This window comes from Podarcis bocagei (genome assembly GCF_964188305.1).
Source record: "Podarcis bocagei genome assembly, chromosome: 2".
NCBI classification, from domain to species: Eukaryota; Metazoa; Chordata; class Lepidosauria; order Squamata; family Lacertidae; genus Podarcis; species Podarcis bocagei.
Genome location: NC_138126.1, coordinates 104,258,114 through 104,265,240, shown reverse-complemented (window position 1 = coordinate 104,265,240; position 7,127 = coordinate 104,258,114).

The following is a 7,127-nucleotide window of genomic DNA, read 5'->3' as shown; positions in this document are numbered from 1 at the left end:
TACCATTATGCAGCAGAAACCACTCCTTTCCCATGAAATGGGCTGGAATGACGAGGATCATGCTCTGCCATATTGTCAGTTCCTGTTCCCAGCTTTTCAGAGGAGTAGGGAGGTGTTTTCCCCAGATTAAAATAAGAGCAAAAGCAAGTTTAATTTGAAACACATTAACTGAATTAGCAACTCCCATTTATGAATGTGTACCCCATCTTTCCATCCAAAGTTTCTCAACATGGCTAACACTATAAAGTATCAAACAAAATTTAAAACATATAGACATGCTAGATGCACTCATTGTTGGCTACTACAAAAGGGGCTGGGGGTATTGTTTTCCTTCTTGTTGAATCTTATGGTCCTGTATATATCCGAAAGATTAATAAAATATGTTGTTGTTTTTTAAATGTGAAGAGGCAAAACAAGCAAACCACACAGCAACAGCAACAACAAAAACCACTCTCCGGGGAGCCCCTTGTTGCTGTGCTATGACGGCCTCCACCATCTTACACCAAACAACAGTGAGTTTATAAGGTACAGTAGCAGTAATTTGTTAAAAACAGCTGCAACAAACATTTAAAAAAATGGAAGCTGCAATAATGTTTAAGAAAGGGTTATCTTGCATTATTGTTTTCTGAGTTGGGGTGGAAGATCATAGGTGATGTTTTCTGTCCACCTCTTGCACCCACCCAGTGAGACCTTGAATGAGTCCTCTCACATGTACCGTACATTCAACACCCACCACATATCAGATGCTACGTACAGAACTTCCACAGAGCTTATAAATGCAATATCTTTTGGCAGAGGCAATTCACATATTTACCTTCGAGTGACAAAATCATTGACTGATGGATGATACATAATTAGAGATGCATCCACATGTGTGAATTGGTGCTTCAGTACTCAAGGTCTTAGAGAAAGTCATGGGCAAAAATGGAAAACCACCCCGTGCTCTTGATCCCTGCCAAACCCATTACTCCACTAGAGATTGTCAACTCTCTCTCTCTCTCTCTCTCTCTCTCTCTCTCTCTCTCTCTCTCTCTCTGCATTACACTTAAAGCCACCTTTGCCAACAGCAGCCTCCCTGTTCTGTAAGTTCCCTTCAGTCCACTACAAGGAAGCTTCTTTATATGCATTTTGTTGCAGGGTCATGGGAAGGTCAGCACACCAGGGCCAGAGACTGTCACTGCATTGTCAGGGCTAGAGCCTCTTATGCAAGAGGAGACAAGAGATTCCATTCAGGCTAGGTGCTTCCTCCAACCTAGCCTTGCACTCTGTCACGCCCACTCTATTGACAAAGCAGCTGTGATGCAACCCTGGCAAAACAGTTCTTTTTTCCCAGAAGAATGGTAAGTAGCCCATGAATCATTTCATGTGTCCGCTAGCAGCCTCCCAAATCCCATGTATCACTTATTCCCTGTTCTATTGCCCCATAGATGGGGTAAGGCTTCTGCTGGAAATGGGGAGATAAACATTATAACTAGGAAGTGCAAATATATGAATTGGTCCAATAACCATGAGCCACCATGCAGAGTGGGATCTGCTGCATCCTGGATCTGTTGAAGCGCAAGCTCTGAAACGAGTCTAAGATGGGATGTTTTATATTGGGGGTTCTTATTAAATGGTGTTATTAGGATTCAGGCAGCCCCATCCTATCTGCTGCTAAGCCAGAACTTAAACTAGCATGCCATTGTTATAAATCTGTGCCGCTGTAGTTTCAATACACTGATGTGCCACTTTGAGTTTTGCCAGCATAAGATGTTTAGCCCACCTTCCTATACTTGTTTACTTAGCAGTAAGACCCATTAAACTCAGTAGGTTAGCACTCCATATTGTTATCCTATCCTCAGCTAAACATCACAATTGGAGGTTAGGTTCTCACAATTAATCAGTGGCCCTTCTACTATTTCATACTTGCACCTTGGAAAACAGCCAAATATACTGGATTACATCCAAAATTCTAAGTGTTCATTATTTGTTACGATTGAATTATTGTTTATGTGGTGGTTTCAATTATCATAATTACTAATTTCATTATATATTTTCCATAGCGGTAATCTGTTGGTTATTTCCCTGCAGTTTGCGAATTATTTGGGGCATACATTTTTGTTTCTTTAAAAAAATCAACTCCCCCTGCTCTTTCAGGGCTCCTAACTACTATTTTGGTAATTTACTTTTTACTCTGATCAGTTTCACCTAAAAATGTTACCAAGTGTTAGTATCGTTAAGGGAATTTTTCACTAAATTATGCTATTAGAAATTTGAATATGCAAGATTAAGTTTTACAGGCACTGAATTGCTAGATCAAAGCAGAACTCTTCATTTTAAGCTGAACTTCTCTAGAGGCTGATTAACATTAACTCGAGAGATCTGTAGGTGGGTTAGTTAAAATCAATATATGCCTTTCAGATCCTCCATCACTTCTTTGCCTCCTCCCCTTAGTTTCCTGGCCCAGTGTCCCCAGTCTTAAAAGATAGGCTTACCTATTCTTCCTTACCTCCCCGTGTATTTCTCAAAAGAAATATTTCTCTTTGGCGATATTGCATTGTCAGGACACTTAGAGCACAGTTATTTTGCATCCTGTTGTACTTTCTGCAGTTAGGACATTCATGGCTATTTTGACTGCTACGTGGAATGCAGTTCATGGGTCTCATAGACATCTTTTAGATTCTGTTTATGATATGGAGATTCTGTTTATGATACAGTGGTACCTCGGGTTACATACGCTTCAGGTTACCTACGCTTCAGGTTATAGACTCCGCTAACCCAGAAATAGTGCTTCAGGTTAAGAACTTTGCTTCAGGATGAGAACAGAAATTGTGTGGCGGTGGTGCAGCAGCAGGAGGCCCCATTAGCTAAAGTGGTGCTTCAGGTTAAGAACAGTTTCAGGTTAAGTACAGACCTCCGGAACGAATTAAGTTCTTAACCTGAGGCACCACTGTATGTCCCTGTCCTTGGAATTTCTTTGTAATTTGTTGGGTGTTCGGTTTAAACTTCAAGCATTTTAAAAAAAACCCCCAACCCCCCAAAATATTTGGAAAGGATATGTTCCACTGATGTATGACTATTATGTAGGAATAGGGTGCTGTGTGTGGCATACCCTACAATATTTCTCCAATGGAAATAGGGACGTCCTCTTCCGACTCTTCTTCTTCTTCTTCTTCTTCTTCTTCTTCTTCTTCTTCTCCCACCCATCTGACAGGGTTGCCCCAGATTCTCTGGGCAGCTTCCAACATATATAAAAACATAATAAAACATTAAACATTTTTAAAAACTTCCCTATACAGGGCTGCCTTCAGATGTCTTTTAAAGGTATAGTTACTTATCTCCTTGGCTTGGGGGTCGCATAACTCCATACCCCCCAACATTTCTCCGATGAAAATAGGAACATCCTAAGGAAAAACGGGACATTCTAAGATCAAATCATAAACCGGGAGAGCTTTTGTAAATCTGGAACTGTTCCTGGAAAATAGGTATACTTGGAGAGTCTGACGTGGTGGTGGTGGGGATTGCATGTTTATAGGAGCATAGGTTTTTTTTTGCCTTTTCCACTAGAGCACCACTGTCAGCTTGCATCTGCTATCTGCAGGCAGGATATTGCTAGGTTATCATGAGAGATTGCCCAGAGATGGTGAATGGCTCTCTAAAAGCTCTGTGGTGATGTAGAGAGAGGATACAGCTTCTCTGCTGGTTATTTTGCTCTAATGAATTCTAATTTTATCCCACAGAACATAGGAGAGGGAGGGAGGCAAGACAGTCAGTGGGATAGCAATGGAAGGTGGCAAAAGCACATTGCTCTCCAGGCAATAACATGATTTTTATTTTTTTTATTTTTAAAGAGACAGGTAATAGGAATTGTGATTATTTCAACTTGTATGCCATTTTCCAATCGGCAAGCCCTAGGCTCTGTGGTTTAGACCACAGCGCCACCCGCGTCCCTTCTAGATGACCCTTGGGGTCCCTTCCAACTCTACAACTCTCTGATTCTATAAGCCCATGTAAACTCCTAGCTATCTTTCTACAATACAAGAGTGCCTTAGCCATGGGTGAGCTTGAGGTGTAATATTTTCTGACAAATACAGCCGTGCAACACATACCCTGTAATGAATTTTAATTTGCATTTTTTTACATGCATTTTTTAAAGCATGCGATCTATGGAGCAACTGACCTCATTTGCTGGCTCTACGTTACACAAGATGGAAAGAGAGAGGATCTTATATCTACCCCTGTTTTCCCCCTCTCTTTTTTGGTGATGGTGGTGGGGAGGAGGAGGTTCATCAATTGGTGCAAGCCTGAATGTGGCTCAGCTGAAAGCAAAGGGAAGAAACACATGAGACTGAGAGGAATTCCTACCCCCCCCCCCCGATTTGGACTGATGCCAAGTTTAGTGCCTCTTGCACAGTTCTGCCAGAGGCCTGCTTCATCCGCACTCTCACTTTCCCACCTACACAATGCCCCTAAGCACATGCCCATGCGCTGCCTCAGATCATCACTGGGGAAGCTGCATCAGAAATGCACCAAACCCTGAGGCAGTCAGCTGGCTCTTTAAGCAACCAATTCCCTGGAGTCTCAAACTGCAGCATCATAACAGATTATGGTTCCTGGAGGGGGTCTGCTTTCCCCAGTAAAACTGACACTTGATGTGGCTCAAGTTTGCAGAGTTTGGGACAGGCTTCATGTGTTTCCTGTTAGTGTTGCTATCTTGGTGCGTCAAGGCGAGAGGCACACAGCTGGGCGCACAGCTGGTAGGTGCTGAGCACACCATGATGTTAACAGCTGCATTCTTTGGCTCTCCCTGTGCAGTTCCATCTCTCAGCACCAGGAGGTACCTTGGTTTTTAAAATCATCTCCATGTGATCCCCAGGTGTTATCAGATCAAACTTCTGGCAGTCTCAGCAGGCTGTTTACTTGAGAACTGTGAGAAGCAGAATTGCAGTCTGGCAGTGTTACCTGTCTAAAGGTGAGTGAGTGTGTATTTGAGAAGGCTGAGGATGAACAGGACTAGACTTAACTTTCTCCTCTGAGCTTGTTGTTTGACCTCAGGCAAACCACCTGGGGCTGTCTGAACACCAGTTCTCATTCTATATACAGCGGTACCTCGGGTTAAGAACTTAATTCATTCCGGAGGCCCGTTCTTAACCTGAAACTGTTCTTAACATGAAGCACCACTTTAGCTAATGGGGCCTCCCACTGCCGCCGCGCTGCTGGAGCACGATTTCTGTTCTCATCCTGCAGCAAAGTTCTTAACCTGAAGTACTATTTCTGCTTTGGTGTAGTCTGTAACCTGAAGCGTCTGTAACCTGAAGCATCTGTAACCCGAGGTACCACTGTATTGATGATACCTGTTAACCATCCCTTCACTTGGGAAGATAGGAAGTTGCTACTTGTTCGGTATTGTTCACACTGACTGGCAGAAGGGTTTCAAAAAGGGGGACACCCCCAGACCTACCTGCAGTTGCTGGAGATTAAATTTGGGACCTTCTGCACTCAAAGCAGATGCTCTGCCAATGAGCTATATAGCCTTTCCCCAATGCCTTTGTATTACAGCTTATGTGCTTTGATAACAATGACAGTGGATAACAGTCAACACACTAATTGGATGATTTCTGGAAAGAATTATACAGAAAGGAAAACATTTCGCTCCACAATGATTTTTTTCTCTCAAAGGGGTGTGGCTCTCTGTTAGTAGATTACATAATGGTGGCGGATTGTATTCTCTGATCCCACATGGTGGTTTTGTTTTATAGGACTTTTGTGCCGTTAATTGATTGGTGCTTTATGGGATGTATAGCATCATCACCCAAAGGACTTTGGTTATGGGTCTACTAATAAATCTAATAAATAAATAATATGTATAATGTATAAGCCAAGCATGATTCCAGTGCCACAATGTACCTTCACATTTCAACCATTCTGTGCATTATGGTGAGACAAATTTGCATTTAGCGAAATTGCATCCAGATAACTAGTTTATTGAACATCCACCCTGATTTGTTTGTACAAAGATTGCAGGGAACAAGCACACCTGTTTATGGAGAGTGCATTCTTACTTGTTTCCCCAAAGGTTATATGATGTTGCATACAAAGGCCAAATCTATAAAAAGCATGGCCTTTAATACTGAGGGTCTTTCCTAATGACTTTTTTCACTGCTCAGTAGTACACATGCATTTGTTTCTCATCTGATGTAGTTACACCCAGTGGCGTAGCGTGGGTTATCAGCACCCGGGGCAAGGCAAGTAATTTGCGCCCCCTAACCCGTGGATTTGCGCCCCCTAACCCTAACCCCCAGATGTTGCGCCCGGTGCGGCCGGGGCCCCCTGCACTCCCCACGCTACGCCACTGGTTACACCTTTCTCTAAGGTAGTGCTTTGCTGAAGGTAAATTGAATTTTACCAGCCAAAGTGGTAATGTGAAAAAGGCTCATTCCACACACAGAGCATTTTTGATAGAGAGTGCTATGTGGAATGTGGCTGCACAAATTTTATTAGCACGTATTGGCTAGCGACTATGACAACACTGAATGATTATTGGCCCCAAGTGTTGTTGTTTTTAAAATAGTGTGTATTTTATAGTCATCTACAGCCTAAAAACTCAGTTTTGTGCCAGTCCAATGCAAGAGTGTTCATACGGTCTGTCAAAATACAAATTAAAATTCAGAACAAAACCTGGTAAACGCCATTAAAGCTATTGGTATAGCAGTGTTCCATTACAGTGGTACCTCAGGTTACAGATGTTTCAGGTTACAGACTCCGCTAACCCAGAAATAGTACCTTGGGTTAAGAACTTTGCTTCAGGATGAGAACAGAAATCACGTGGCAACAGTGGGAGGCCCCATTAGCTAAAGTGGTACCTCATATTAAGAACAGTTTCAGGTTAAGAACAGACCTCCGGAACGAATTAAGTTCTTAACCCGAGGTATCACTGTACTTTGATATCCCTTCCCCTACCCTTTCATTCTAGGCTGCAGTTCAGAATTTCACTCCCTTTAAAAATACATCAAATATTATTTTCCCACACCTCTTGCGGCAAGGCTACATAACTCATTTGCACAGTGACAAGACACTGATGCTTTTCCTAGATAAGGACTTGTGTTAGCCTATCGATATCAACATATATCTCTGTAGGTGACTGTGGT